We start from the raw sequence: 16,967 nt of genomic DNA on the forward strand, positions 1-16,967 counted from the left end.
GATTATTAAATTCCTTGATAGTGGTATTTAACTGTTAAATATTTGGTAATATCTGCTAGACATAAAAGATGTTAAAATCCCTCAGATTACTCTGATAGACTGCTACCTTTGTGTCCAGAACATGAAACTGAGTTCCCATGGTGATCAAGGATACAACTATCATACTTTCTTAGGAGAGCATCTTCTTTATCATTATTAGCCTCCAGTATTCTCATCACTTCCGTCAAAGGAGTCTTTAAGGTAGAGAATCCTGCAGCAGCAAGAAAGACCTTGCTGTTCTAAGAGGTCTAAAGACCTCTGTGCCTCTGTTCTAATTCAGCTTCCTAAAATCGGAGAAACAGCTTAGAGATTGCTGTGCTGGGAGGTCAATGTCCTCATCTATATTGGAATAGTCTTATTTTTATCTCTCATTCATTCTTTTTTAGCACACTATATTTTTAAAATACTGTTGCAATAATAAGGGTTTATAATATATTTCAGGTATCCAGAATATAATTAGATATAGATTTTATTATATATACTATGTATATATAAACATTATGATTTCCAATGCACTTCTAATTTCCATACCCCCTTATCTTTCGGTAACTAAGTTATTGCTTTTATACCATATCTTACTGTGCTCAGGCTTACTCCTGGCTCTGTGTTCAGAGGTCACTCCCAGCAGCATTCAAGGGACCATATATGGTCCCGTGTATTGAACTAGGGTGATCCATCTGCTAGACAAGCACTTTACCTCCTGTACTATCTCTCCACTCCCCAACTATTTTGTTTTGATAGTGTAAGCGTTTATTTCTGTTTGCTTCATTCAACTCATTCTGCAAACTCCCTGCTTCCCCAACACTTTCACTGGAAAAACTACTTTCATTTCAGCTACAAATAAAAGTCAAGTTCAATGGATTACAACAGTGTTTCTATATTAAATGCACACAACTAACCCCTTGAGGGTCTTGTAAAAATACAGATAGTAGGGTTTTGGGGGTATATTTTGGTAACACCTGACAGTGTTCAGGACTTACTTCTGGGAGTTTGGGTGGCCAATTATACTTCTAGGGATAAAACTGCAGTTTTAAGTCTGCAAGCTAGTGTTTAAGCCCCATACTATCTCTCTATCACCCATATTTTAATTTAATTTACTGGCAAGAGGCCTGAGATTCTCCATTATAAGAAGCCCTGAGATGCTCAAGGTGACTCAAACAGTTGGTACTTTATGCAGCAAAACACAAGACTTGGCCTTCACCTTGATTAAACATCTTCCTAAAATCTCTAAGACTGTGTCTTTTACTGCACCACACTCTCCTGGCTCCCTTCCCACCTGTTTCTTTTAATCTTGCTTTCTTCATTCTACTCTTCTCTTCTTTAACTATGGTGTGTTTTTTTAGTATGTGTGCAGTTTGCATTAGGACATTTTTCTTTGTTACCATGATCTACAGATCTACATTAGAAACTGTTTTCACTGGCAAAGAGAAAATCAAAGAGGATTTTTATGTTTTTATGACAAAAATAGAAAAATGAAAATAGCAGGGTGCAGAGAGTTTGTATCAGGGTTAAGGTTGCCTTGCATGTGGTCAACGTGGTTCAGTTCTAAGTCATATGGTCCCCAGGAATGATCTTATAGCCCCCAAGCACTGCAGGTTACGGTTTAAAACCATTCCCCTGTAAAGGGAAAAAAAATCATCATCATCTAATTTGTCACAAGCATAATGGAAGCAGCGTGCTCCCAATTGTGAGAGTGGCACAACCAACATCTTTCCCTGAAACTGCTTCAGGTAGGTCACGATGCATCTTATTATTCCTGCTTTTGCTATATGTGTTTGGTCAGTTACTTAGGAGGAATCTAAGAATACCAAACAATTCATCCAAATAAATAGGTGACAAATGTTTGTTCTAAGTCATTTCAGCTTATGAAGAGTTTCATAAGACCACTGTTAACAAGGCAAGAGATGGGTTAAGTCACTTGCCTTAAGCTGCTGCTGACCCCATTCAGTCCTCAACTCTGCATACAACAAGCTAGCCCCAAACAGAGCCAGTAGATGGTCCAATACTCCTTGATATGGCTCAGCTCCTTTTTCCCCATCAAACTGCAATGTACATTTGGATAAAAGGGGAAACATCTAACCCGAGTTTAATTGACAATCCACCTTTCCTCCTAGATTAAGTATTTTAATAATGTATGAAAGAAATAGCTGGAATTTTGGGGGTTGGAGGTGATAGCACAGTGGATAGGGCATTTGCCTTGCACATGGCCGACCCAGGTTCGGTTCGATTCCCAGCATCCCATATGGTCCCCCGAGCACCGCCAGGAGTGACACCTGAGTAGAGAGCCAGGAATAACCCATGTGCATCACTGGGTATGACCCAAAAAGAAAAAAAGAAAAAGAAATATCTGGAACTTTTAAATAAAAGTAAGTTTCCATGGTTGGAGAGATAATACAGGGATTAAGGCATTTGCCTTGCACTAAACCTAGTCCCTTTCAATCCCCATCAGGAGTGCATATGATCCCCCAAGCACCGCAAGGAATGAGTTCTAAGCACAGAACTTTGAAATCAGCCCCTCCAAACAAAAACAATTAGAAAAAATTTAAAGCGATGCTTCCTGAACCCAACTCTAGAGATTCTGATTCATTTCATACAGAATGGAGTCCTCTAGTTTTCAATTTTAATTCTCAACAAAAACTTTCTTTGAACCACAAATTTAAGAAACTCTGCCCTGAGGTCATCCACCAGCACACCAATACCCTAAAACAGTGACGACCCTTCCAGTTTCTACCAATTGCTAAGAGTGTGGTGGGAGGGGGCTGAAAGATGAAACAGATTGGGGGGGGGAATGTGGTAGCTTAGGGTGCAAAGGGGAGAGGTGGAACTTTCTGTGTAATCACCTGAAGAAGGTACATTTTCATAGGGTCATCATGTGCTTTTTTTTTGTCTCAAAAGGGGACATTAGAGCAGCTGGTTCATGGGAACTTCTGCATGAAAGTGACTTCAAATTATACTCACACCCTAGACCTCTCTATTATTTCAGCCAACTATTTGATATTTAAATCTGAATAGTTAAACCCATGTCAAAATGTCCTTTTATCCAAGATCCAACAACTTTAGCCCCCCAGTACCTGAAATATTGATGCTATAATCTAACCAGAATAAATTGGGGTAGAGTTTTTGTCTAATAACACTAGCTAGCCATACTCATAGCATAGTGGACATAAAAAGCACAGGCAAAGTTAGCAAAATATGTTGTGCCGCATAGTTCTCACACAGTGATTTGCCAAGTCTTGTGTGAAGCCCACAGATAATATTTCTATTTTGTTTTTTGCTTTTTTGGGGTACCCTGGACAATACGAGGGAGCTACCATGTGATGAAATGCTACATGTCCTCCAGTCCTGTGGCTATCCCTGGTCGCTCTGGGGTGTATGAGAAAGAGAAACAGAGAGAGAGAGAGAGAGAGAGAGAGAGAGAGAGAGAGAGAGAGAGAGAGAGAGAGTTAGAGTTACATTGTGCATGTAAAGAGGGAGAAGGGAATTGAACCCATGACCTTGTATCTGCCTTGTCATCTATGGTTTGAACAACCTACTGGCCACCAGATAAGCATTTTTAAACAGCTCTGCAAAGATATTTTTTAGAAGATAAGTCTCAGCCTTCACCTTAAATAATATGTCTGTCCTAGGGACTCCTTCAGCTATTTTCAGAGGGAGCATCATAGAGACTCTGAAAGCATTTTGCCAAATAGAGGGCTGAGATATCATTGGACTTTCTCCTTATCTTCTCACAGAGCCTTCCAATTCTACTCCAAATAACCTCCCATACCAAGTAAAATCAGACTGGAGCAATAGCACAGGGGGTAGGATATTTGCCTAGTACATGGCTGACCCGGGTTCGATTACTTTGTCCCTCTCGGAGAGCCCGGCAAGCTATTAAGAGTATCTGGCCTGCACAGCAGAGCCTGGCAAGTTACCCGTGGCATGTTCGATATGCCAAAAACAGTAACAACAAGTCTCACAATGGAGACGTTACTGGTGCCCACTCAAGCAAATCGATGAGCAACTAGATGACAGTGATACAGTGACAGTGATACAGTGATACCAAGTAAAATCAGTGTCCTTCTATCTAAAGTAAGTTTTAAATCATGTGATTTTCTGTTCCCATTCTAACAGGACTGACATTCAAAGCATTTATGTATAGTTAATTTTGAACAAAGGCATGATCTCATGCTCCTTACTCTTGGAAAACATAAATAATTCTTATCATGTCTCTGTCTCTGTCCTCTTTCTCTCTCTGTCTCTGTCTCTCTCTCTGTGTCTCTCGCTCTTTCTGTTCCTTCATCCACTTCTTTTATTCTCCCCTTCTATTTTATTTTTATAAGGACAAATTACTAACTTAAAGAATTAAATATCAAAGCCTATAAATATCTCAAGTAACCGGCACATACCTCTAGGGTAGAAATGGCTTTCATTGTTTCTGTCTCTCTATGGAAACTTCCACACATCTCCATTAATGGAAGCTCATTTAGTAGAAATATTCATCATAAAGAGCCATGGTCTGTATTTACATTAAAAAGTATGCTTAAAATCCATATGTATATTTAAATTATTTGCTAGTCTCAATCTAATTACCTGCGGACAAATTAGCTTTGTTGCTTTTAAGGCTTACAAAACTCTAAGTTGACATTTTCTTCAAGTGACTCTTTATTCATGGTCTGCCTTTCGGTTCAAAATTTAAATTATCCTATCTCGGGATCATTAGAATAAAATTGGAGTTCAATTAGTGGCTTTGGAACATGGCAACCAAGTGGCTGATCCCTTTTTTATCTTCCACACGCTCCATTATTCACATGGTTGATGCTGGCATCTAAAGAATCTGAGGGAATGACAATAACATAAATGAAAAATATTTGAATATTTGAATACTCCAGATTAAATATCTCTTTTATGCCTATTAAGCCATAAAACTGTTTTGAAATAAAGACAGTGCCAAATAGGTATTGAAATATAAATATATATGATACATCAATGTAAAGGTTCTAGATTCATTTTAATGTTTGTCTTTGTGAACTGAATAGATATAACGTTACACAGATGTTTAGTTTCAACCTCCTGCATCTACAAATCAAAATGCAGAAATAGATCATTTTTTTCCTGACTATCCACTGAAATAAAATTGGTGCAAGATTTTTTAAAATGCAGTTTTTCTACATTTTAAGGTTTTTCTGTGAATGCTTTGCTTTAATTTTAGGTGGAAAAGACATCAATTAACCTCATTTTCCTAAATCCAAATTAAACCTTTTTCTTCAGTTGAGTTCACCTTGCTGACATGTTCCATGGCTTGGAGCTAATACATGAAATATCTTTAACCTCATTCTTTTCCTCTCCATATTCCTTTTCTCCTCTTCCCTCCCCCCTCTCTCTTTTCTCCCAGCTGCAAGGATTTGTCCTCTAAAAGAGTGGGGGTGGGAGTGAACACGGATGGGAGCCGAGCTGGGAGCATGAGCCAGAGAATGCCAGGATCTGGCTTTTGTTATTGGTTGGCTACTGCCTGATGGATAGAGGAGGGAGGAGTGAACGCCTCAGTCTGTTCTGACGGAGCTGAAGTACAGAAACCATATTTACAGGTAAGAGCAAAGCAGAAGAAAATAAATTTCTTTAATTAATGAATGATTGTTTTTTCAAAAGAGGATACTTCCCAAATCCTACTGAGACAATTTTAGAATATGAAAATTATCCTGAAGACATCTCCAAAATCCGTGTCCTTTTCATTACTTGAGGAATTTTTTTCAATGAGCTGTTCTTTTCTCTGCAAAATCCTTAGAGGATACATACATGAAGGCATGTTTTATCCAGGATAACTTTCTAAGCAACTGTTATAGAAGCAAACTTAATAGCAAATGAGTCATTGTTTGACTTTCATTTGTTTGTTTTTATCCAGGCTTATGTTATTGAGATTAAAGCAAGGTTGAGTAAGAAAAGCTCGGTAAATTCCACAGGTTCTGAGAAAATGGAGTTTCTCTGCGTATACATTATAAAATTTCAGGATATGTTTTAATGTTTACATGTACTAAATATTTTAGTAAAATATATTTTCAGTTTGTAGATTTCTAATGCTACTTTAAAGTGGATAACTTTAGTGCATTTAAGTCCTTTTATTTAACTTGGTCCTCTTGATAAATCCGATGCTACTGAGTAGTTGTATTATTTTATTTAATAAATTGTTATTTTATATGATAGTTAAATACTGTCTGTATTTTGCAATAAACATGTAGTTTTATATTAAAATCACAGAAACCTGTTTGTAAATACTATGATAAAAATAGTATCTTAAAAGACAGGTTTCACTGGTTGTTAGTTTTCTTTCTCAATCAAATATATCTAGATGAGAATTCCACCATGGCTTTAAATGTTGATGATATCCCTTGTGCAAAATTTTTTTACATTTCTAAAGTTAACATTTTTCTTTATTAGTTGTTTACATATATTATTGTTATCTTTGATTTTTCACTTGGGGGAACTAGGGGAGTTTCTAAATATATAGAATAAATTAGAAACACAAGATTATGAAAAGAAATAGATTTGTCATTTAATTTTCTAGTTATTTAGTCCACAAATGTGGGTCAATCAAAGGTGGGGAATATCACTAACAAGACTTCTCTTAAGAGGAATTATAGTGTGGTTTCATTAGTGGTCAATAAATACTTGTTGATTACAATATTAAAATAAATCAACTGATGAAAAAAATCAATAATGAAAATTACCCCTTCATATAGTTTAAAATTTCTTTTAAGTGAGTCATACCCTAACAATAATGAATTTATATATATACATAATTTTTAGGAATTTTGACATTGTTTTTGCTATTTGTTTTTATTTAAGACCTGAAATTTTTCTTCTAATGGGGGCAAAAACAGCAGTTTTTTCAAAATTTGAAAGAAAACAACAGAGAAAGCTAGTGAATACTGGGTAAAGATCTAGATGAGTAGAGAACTACAAATACAAATGCTTAAATGTGTACAAATACTTCATTTTTGTACAATTAGTTTCATATTGATCCAAGTAAATACTTTTCCATAGTTTATTTTAGTAACTTCTACATTTTGCAATAAGTACATAATAACTGAGATTTTTCTATGTTTCTAATGCTTTTTTTCTAATTTTATTTTTAAAACAAAATGGTTGAAAATAGTCAACTTACTAGTTTGGAATTTAAGGTGATATTCAAGGCCAGATATTCAACTCCTGAAATGCATTAGAAAAATAAGTCAAGCAGTTAATTTTTTTTTTGGGAAATCATAAATTCCTAGTAAAGCTACCTCCAGGAATGAAGGGGAATTGATGAAAATTAGAGAGCAGAGTTCCACGTGGTTTTAAATTATTCTGTTTCCTTGGAAACCAGCTGCTGCAGATGCATTTTGCTTTCTTTGGCTAAAAATATCATCCTTTTAATAATTGCTAAGGGAAATGTTCTGAATATAACCAAAATATATTGTTTCTGCTTTTTTTTTTATAATTTCCTTACCAGTTCACTTTTGGGTTTTTTTTTTGGTATAAAAAGTAGATAAACCCTCTCTCAATCATAATTTCCTAAAAGCCAGTGAATTTAGTGGCAGACGTCTGAGACATCTCCACAACTATGGTAGCTTATGCTGCAGAAACTGAAGGGGAAAGTGTGTGTGTGTGTGTGTGTGTGTGTGTGTGTGTGTGTGTGTGTGTGTGGAATGGAAAAAAGAGAAAGAAAAAAAGATGAAGAACAGTTAAGAGGTTCCTGTCCAAGTGAAGAATGAAACAAGGGGGAGGAAAGCCATGTAAGGCTGCCCTGTGAAAGCTTGGCCACTTGCTTTTCCTTGGTGCAAATATTTAAAACATCCAAATGTTTTAAATAGAGCTTACTGTATACAACTTTGCCACCTTTTTGATACTTATGTTTTTTCACCTTATATTTGTAGGGATTAATAATAAGCTGAAGCCAATAAACTGAAAGACATTTTTAACATCTTATTCATATTAATAATAAGAAAATACTTAAGATATATGTTCAGACTAAGAATAGTGAAGAGGATTAAGTACATATTTAAATAAATCAGTTCTTTTTTTATTTTTTTACTTTTTGGGTCACACTTGGCGATGCACAGGTGTTACTCCTGGCTCTGCACTCAGGAATTACTCCTGGTGGTGCTCAGGGGACCATATGGGATGCTAGGAATCGAACCCAGGTTGGCCACGTGCAAGGCAAACTACTTGCTGTGCTATCGCTCGAGTCCCATAAATTAATTCTTTATGTAGGAATTTTAAAAACTTAACACCCATGTCATGATTCATTGGTGTAGTCATTTCCCTATGTTTATAGTCTATTTTAGTTATTCGTAACAACTAAAATTTTGATTTTAAATTATTAAAGCAATATATTTTATTGTAATAGAAACTATTACACATACATATATAATTTTTTTGTTTTATCTGATGCCTTTTATTTGCAATTAATAATTTTACGTGGAGTATAAGAAATAAAAATCTACCAATCATATTTCAATTTTGGCAATTTCTTAAATTAAAATATTTTCATTATAATTTTATATATATGAACTGCATTCTATAAAGTTGACTAGATGTGATAGGAAAGACAAATGGTCCTGATTCTATCAAATCATGCAGCTGTTCTATTGGGTAGATAAGGAAGACTTGTGAAATTCAGGGTCATTTGTCTCTTGATTTTTATGATGGCTATTGTTTCCCATCTAAGTATTAAAAGTTACTTCAAGGGGGCCCAGCAGAGCCTGGCATACTTTCTGTGGCATATTTGATATGCCAAATACAGTAACAATAATGGGTCTCATTCCCCTTACCCTGAAAGAGCCTCCAATACAGCACCGCTGGGAGGAACAAGTAAAGAGAGGCTGCTAAAATCTCAGGGCTAGGACGAATGGATACATTAATGGTGCCCACTCGAGCAAATTAATGATCAACGGGATGACAGTGATTAGGTGATACAGTGAATTTTTATAATTCCATTATTGACAGGATAACCCATTACAAAACATTACATCTTTTCTATTTTATTATAATTCAAGTGAGATTTCTAAATATAGTTTCTCTTTTATTCTTTATCTAAAATTTTTACCTATAATATTTAATCATTATTATATTAGTTCCATTTATATTGCATTTGTTGATAATAATGTAACATGTTTAAACTTGGTTTAAAATATTAAATTTATAGCTTATTTAAATTTAAATTAATTTTGTATGTCAGTGCTGTTATCGCTGGAGCAATAGCACAGCGGGTAGCGCGTTTGCCTTGCATGCAGCCTATCTAGATTCGATTCCTCCGTCCCTCTTGTAGAGCCCGGCAAGCTACCAAGCGTATCCTGCCCACACAGCAGAGCCTGGCAAGCTAACCGTGGTGTATTCGATACGCCAAAAACAGTAACAAGGTTCACAGTGGAGACATTACTAGTGCCTGCTCAAGCAAATTGATGAGCAATGGGATGACAGTGACAGTGACAGTGACAGTGCTACTATTTTTCAAAGACAGTATGCTACTCTCTAGATATCATCAATTACCATGAGCAAAACATTTTGAAGGAGCAAAACATTATCAGTGTAAATAAAGCTAACATTAAAAAAACACTACCATTTTGTTCAATCACAGACACCACAAAAAATACTTAAAGTTTTATTTAAGTACGCTAACAGAATTACAGGTGAACTAACAAATTGATTATATAATATGTGTAAATAACCCTTATTTAAAGTACAATAAAAATTTCAAGTATATTTCAAGTCCTTGAAAAAATGCATTGCACTCACTTACTTTCTTTTTTTTTTTAATGAATCACCGTGAGGTACAGTTACAGACTTACAAACTTTTGTGCTTATTTTTCAGTCATACAATGATCAAGTACCCATCCCTTCACCTGTGCCCATTCTCCACCACCAATGATGCCAGTATCCCTCCTGCCACCCCCTCCCCATCCCCCACCGCACCCCATCCTGCCTCTGTGGCAGGGCATTCCCTTTTGCTCTCTCTCCTTATGAGTGTTGTGGTTTGCAGTAGAGAAACTGAGTGGCCATCATTCGCTCTATAGTCTACTTTCAGCACACACTGCACCTCCCATTCTGAGCAGGCCCTCCAAACACCCCATACTTGGTGGTCCCTTGTCTATCTGAGCTGCTTTTTCTCGCAGCATGTGAGTGCAGTTTGGGGCCACACCTGGTGGTACTCAAGACTCATACCTGGCTCTGCACTCCTCATGTGCTCAGGGGACTATTATGGAGTGCCAAACCTGTTCAGCTGCATACAAGGCAAGTTCCCTACTCCTGAACTATCACTGGCCCCACTATAGATAATTTTTAAGTAGTTTATTAGTAGTGTCCATTTGCTGCTTCATGCTTCTTTATTTGCATAAAGTAGCTTAGCAGATTCATACAAAGTTTACATGAGTCTCTTAAGTTTCACAATAATATTCAGGAAAATTGAATATTAGGGACTTTCCAATAATATATGTATATTATTTCATTTCTACAATAAAAATTTGGTAGTTTTGCAAACTCTATATTGCTAGATATGGTAGGCTGGGGTTTAAAGGCAGTAGAAATAATGTCAAGGTATGAAAGCTTGAGTCAGGTTTTATGACATTCAATCTATATTACGAACTTAGGGTAATTTGAAGAAAATAGAACAAAAACAATATTCATACATTAGACAATAATTCAAAATACTATTGGCCTTCAGTTATTTTTTACCTAATACATGACTTTTTTATTATTTTTGTTTTGTAGTCTGGGTCTGAAACTCATGCCTAAGACAAGAACTCTATTGCTAAGCTCCACCCCTAACCCCTTAATACACTTAATACTCAATGGTACCATATGACATATTCAGCTCATATAAGTATAATTGAAGGTGGGCCCAAAACAGTATTATTACATTTATTACCATTTTGTAATTTAAAACATAGGGAATGGATTTGATTGCTAAATTATTGACTACACCTGTATTTTTGTTATATCTCAATAAGTTCAGCAGATCATTTATGAATTCTTTACATTCTAGTTTTATAAGAGACTAAGTAATTTGACCTGAAAGTATATACTCTGTGAAAACAGAGTCAATATAACTTTTCAAAACTTTCCTTCAAGGAACCATTGTGGAATCCATGCTGAAGACTTGAGTTTCAATCCCCAGCAATGTATTGGACCTCCTTTCCCACTCCCTTTAGCACTGCCAGGAGTGACCCCTAAGCAATCTTGTAGTAGTATCCCCTAAGCATCACTAAGTATGGCTATATATACATACATATATAGTCACAATCATTTTGAAGAAATGTATGTATATATTTTATATATGTACATGTATATACATATATATGTAAATATTCTTTCAAAATGATCATGATAATAACCTAACAAGTGCAAAGGTTAATTTCAAATATTACTATTTATCAAAGAAGTCCATTAATTAAGATCAAGTTTCTCATTTACTTTTACTTTAATACCTAAAGGTTAATAGTAATCATGTGATTTATTTGCAGTCTTCATACTTTAGTTAGATCAAGGGGTTACCATAATTTCTATCAAAACAACAACAAAGGATGATGCACACAACACATTTCTTGATTTCTCCTGACTCATACATAGTCATAGCAGTGACATTAGCACCATCTAAAAGTAGTTTTGATGCTAAGCAAATCTTAATGTATTATTGATTAAAGAGTCATTTGGCAAGTACTCATTTGATTTTCATGTATTGCTTTGAATTTTTGAATTATGTATTGATTTTCATATATAACTTTGAATCTGAGTTACACTAAAAGTATAGGACTGGCTTCTAGAAATAATTCCTTCCCTCAATTATTTCTTGATACATATCCAGAAACTAAAGCTCACAATGATTTTTTATTTGGTGAAAAACTGAGCATTTGCTTGTACAAAATAGCATCCAGATGGAGAGGATTTGTATTGCATATTGAATATAGCATATAAAATGACTACAAATTAAAGAAAATATTGTTTAAGGTTTTTGGAAGAAAGTGAAAAAGTATGAAAAGGTATTAAAAGGACACAGGGACCAGAGAGTACAAGAAATAAGGCACTTGCGTGCAACTAACCTCAATTTAATCCCCAGTACCATATAGGATCCCTGAGTACCTCTTATACCTGAACACAGAGACATAAATAAGCTCTGAGCGAAGCAGGATGTAGAAAAAAAAAAACACCAGAAACCAAAACATATGACATGGGTAGATTATGCCCATTGCAAAGCAATGGAGCAATTTTGAGTTGTACAGACCATACGGCTTTAGATCTGTCCTTGATATCATTTGACTCTAATCACTTTGATTTACTGTCACAGTCTCTTGGGCTTTTTGTGAATTTTCTGTCAGGTAAAAAAATAGACATTGGGCTTTGTCTTCTGATGTGTTTGTAGAGAGTTAGTTGCTGTCAGATGATTGATATATCGTAATATACTAAATAAATTAAGCAGTAATTTCCTAAACAGTTCTCCTGAATTATTTTACAAAGATTTTTTTGTTTTTCTATCCCTGAGGTAGCCTGTCAACAGGAAGGAAATTTTAGTCAGCAGTCATTACTAGCTACTGTTATTTTCCATACTGTCAGCATATTAAAACAAAGAATTGGAGAAAGGTTTTAAATTGTAAAAAATTATTTTTGTTGTGTTTTTTATATTCTTTCAGCTCATAAAACCTATATTTAAATTTTAAACTTTTGGGGCTGGAGTGATATTATAGCAGGTAGGGTGTTTGCCTTGCTTGTGACCAACCTGGGTTCAATCCTCAAAATTCCATATGGTCCTCTGAACACTACCAGGAGTGATTACTGAGTGCAGAAAAGGAGTAAACTCCAAGCATTACAGGGTATATCCCCCAAACAAACAAAAAAAAACAAGGAAAAAATTTAAACTTTTTGGCCCACTGTGATATCTGAAGAAGTGATTGGAAGTGGAGTTTCCTGTGCCCACTGAAGTCCACCAGCACTGAGTGTATCACGGGGAATTCTGAGTGTAAAGACTCTATCATAAGTGTCTACATTGAGATATCTTTACCCTCTTTTGACAGGGCCATTGAGAGCTCTCTCAGTCCCATGCCTGTTTCAGGCCAGTACTGTGCTCCCTATCACAGCTTTCTTGGTATTATTGTCTTTGCAGTCAATTCTTTGACCTCCCGTTAAGTCGCTATTGAACTGTACAAAATAGCATTTGGTGGTTTGAATTTGCCTTAGTCTTTATACTGACAACTAACAGAATGTTTAATGTATACTATGTTACACAATTGTTTTTGTTGATGGAATAAATAAGTGAATGGTCTTTTCAGATAATCATTTTAACCTTTTCTTATACTTCCAATAATATTAATTATATTCTAAGGTAAGTTTACATATGTGCTTCTCTATTAATTGTTTTCAATATGATAAGATCCATGTCTCATAAGTATTATTGAGCAATGCAGTTTTGCAGTGTATTATTTCAGTTTAAATCCTTCTACCTGATATTTGATAAGCTAATTTTGCTATTTTCCCACCTTTCTGCAATTCAGTCATTGGATGTTGTTTTATTAAATTAGTACTACGTGAGATAATAGAATTTAAAAACAAATGTTTTTAGAACGTTTGGGGGAGTCATTCCCAGAAGTGATCAGGGGTACCCCAGGCTCTGCACTCAGGAATTTCTTCTGGTGGACTTGGGACATATGGGGTACCAGAGCTCAAATCTTGCCATCTTTGTGCAAGGCAAATACCCTACCCGCTATACTATTGCTACAGCCCATGTTTTGGAACATTTAATGAAAAAATTTTCTATAGTAAAGTAAATTTGGGACACCTAGACAAAATTTCTACAATATCCATTCTTTAGACATTTTTTATGGTAATGCACAAGTGAGGTAAGGTGCTTTTAAAAGGGTCCATGATATCAAATATTTGGAGTTGGAGAGAGAGCACAGAGATTAAGGTACTTGCCTTCAATGGCTGGCCCTGACTCAATCCCCAATACCACATAAACCCATAAGAACCACTAGGAATAACCCCTGAGTGCAGAGCCAGGAATGATCTCTGTGTACTAATGAATATAACCATGTCCCATAAAATACTTATATGTATACATATATATGTAATTCCAAAATATTTTTATGTGGACCATACTTCCAATAAATAGCATTATCCATTGTAAGCATATGGGTCAAGTTTAATATTTACTACATATTAACCAGTGTTGAAATATATGTATGTATCTTGAAGAATATACCAATGGTTAAATCACTGTTTATGTCTTTATAATATTAAGTATAAAGTATTCAATTAACTACAGTTTCTTTTTTTTTGTTTTGTTTTGCTTTTTGGGTCACACCCAGCGATGCACAGGGGTCACTCCTGGCTCACGCACTCTGGAATCACCCCTGGCGTTGCTCAGTGGACCATATGGGATGCTGGGATTCGAACCCGGGTCCGGCCGCGTGCAAGGCAAACGCCCTACCCGCTGTGCTATCGCTCCAGCCCCACTACAGTTTCTTAATAGGAGTAATTCATTTATTTTAGTTCCTTATTTTCCTTCTTTCCAAATTATTGCTTTTAATATTTTTTAAAGTAGCATGTATAGTTATGTTTCAAAATATTGCAGTCACTAAAAAACCTTACGTTTAAAATACATATAATTTTCATTGAAAACTCCATGCTGCTCAGTGAAAAATTGTCTATAATAATACTTAATTCAGATTCATTTTAAGTGAAAACAGTACAACATTGATAGGCTTTAATTTTTGGCTAAAGTTATTTATTTTTGATAAGAAAAAAAAGCACAGTGGGAGGAGGGAAACTGGAGTCGTTGGTGGTGGGAAATGTGCACTGCTGAAGGGATGAGTATTGGAATATTCTATGACTAAAACCCAGCCATGAACAATTTTGTAAGGGTTTGTCTCATGCTGATTGAATAAATAAATAAATAAGCTACCATTGAACATAATTGACAGTGTAGAGCAATTCCAAATAATTATCATTTAAACTCTCTGAAGACACCTGGATGTAGAAAGAGTTGTTGACCAATTTCTTCTGAAAAGATAAGGTAAGAATTCAAAAAATCACAAACCAAATTGTGCTTTTATAAACATAATATAAATATCTTTAAACACAATATTCTGTATACTTTATTAAGGAATAGAATGTTAAGTAAACAATGTTAGGCAAACACAACACACCCCCACACAAAGCCCACTAAAGAATGAAAAATAGAGAACATGGGGAAAATACTTCAACTTCACAATTATACAAAGAAAACCAGTTTCAAGTAGTAAGATATTATCAAGAATTAAAGAAGCGTGGGATGATTAAAAGTATGATTCAAATTTCCAAAACCCTGGATTTAAATACTACTACTGGGGCTGAAAAGATAGTTCAAAGGCTTAGATCAATGGCTGTGCATGGAGGAGACCCAGATTTGATCCCCAATACCACATAATGAGCAGCACAGAGAGTGACCCTGAGCACCATGTGCAGAGTCACCCCTGACTACCTGTTTACCTCCTCACACTGACGCCCCCAATAAAAATACTGAAATAAACAAATTTTAGTCTTTTGTACTTTAGTTCCGTGAACTTGTCATCTCACCTCTCTATGACTCATTTTTTAGTTTAAGAATGTATTCATATTAATTTCTACCTCATGTCTTCAATGGAATTGATAAAGAATTGATAGAAAACACAAAAATGAAGACACATGAAGACAGTTAGTACTATGCTTTTGTAACTTGGGAGTTAATTAACTTCGAATAATTTTTACTCCCAGGCACCTGTCATATTTACTCGACTTCAGCCTCAGTTGTACTTAGTTCCTAACACCCCAAAAGTATAGTACTGAAGAGGGACTTGGATGTACCCAGGGCAAGCCATAAGCTACCCAAGCATTGAAAAGAGACAAACTGTAAGCTATACTGGCATCAAAAAGGCACAGGGCAAGCGCCATAAAACTTGTAAGTTAAGACCTTGGTCATGAACAAACTCTGTCATGACCTCCCCAAAAAATAACTAAATAAGGACCCTCCTAGGGTTAGAAAAGACTAACCTAGCCTGAGGACTGGGATATAGAGAGAGATGTCCCCAGGAGAGCGCCCTTTAAGCCTAATATATCTCTTACTGTATCCATACAAAATGACTAGAAATATTATTAAGAAGTAAGTTTAAGGGCTGGAGAGATAGCACAGCGGGTAGGGCATTTGCCTTGCATTCGGCTGACCCGGGTTCAATTCCCAGCATCCCATATGGTCCCCTGAGACCACCAGGGGTAACTCCTGAGTGCAAAGCCAAGAGTGACCTCTGTGCATCGCCAGGTGTGCCCCCCCCCCCAAAAAAAAGCAAAAGCAAAATAAAACAAACAAACAAAAAAACAAAAAAAAAAGTAAATTTAAGATGACCATTTAAATGGATATGGACTAAGGAACAGAGAAATACGCCCCTAGATGGTATTCTGCCCTTGGGCGGATCTCCTTGAGGGATGAGGTTTTGTCCTAGAAGAAGTTTCCTCTGAGGGGAAGGCTTTACATCTGTTGATTGTACAACCACACCTCTGTGTAATTGCTGCTCCCAACTTCTGATGATTTTCTCTATAATTAACACTGTGAGACTGGACATGAGAGACTGGAATACAGAGTGTGGGGAGGTGTGAGGAGACTGAAATGGGAGGCAGTATGCGATGGAGTGAGGGGCAGTGTGAGACTGGAATAGGACAAAAATTGGAATAAACAGTGAATGATCACCAACCAGCCTGGCCCCCATTTCTTCCTCTGTTCATCCATCGCCATTGACCGGTCAGGTTGGGGAGATGTCCCTTGCCCACCAAACGCACGTGGCACATGCCCACACTTTTTGAAACCATACTTCTTATATGTTGGGGGTGGAATTCTACTTCAAATCTCATTCTTGTTGGAGTACATCAGTTCCTTTCTGATATAGGACCTGTCTCTGTTTCCTACTTGCTCT

The 16,967-nt window shown here is 36.0% G+C and overlaps 1 protein-coding gene across 1 annotated transcript in view; it reads left to right on the top strand.

Annotated features, from left to right (window-relative positions):
• The first annotated feature begins 5,546 nt into the window (after window positions 1-5,546).
• CSRNP3 (cysteine and serine rich nuclear protein 3) overlaps window positions 5,547-16,967 on the top strand; it is a 218,588-nt gene continuing 207,167 nt past the window's right edge. The window contains exon 1 of the mRNA XM_055119997.1: window positions 5,547-5,606. The gene's annotated coding sequence lies outside the window, so the exon portion shown is untranslated. The remainder of the gene's footprint in view (window positions 5,607-16,967) is intronic.

Source organism: Sorex araneus, chromosome X, assembly GCF_027595985.1.
Source record: "Sorex araneus isolate mSorAra2 chromosome X, mSorAra2.pri, whole genome shotgun sequence".
Classification (NCBI taxonomy): domain Eukaryota; kingdom Metazoa; phylum Chordata; class Mammalia; order Eulipotyphla; family Soricidae; genus Sorex; species Sorex araneus.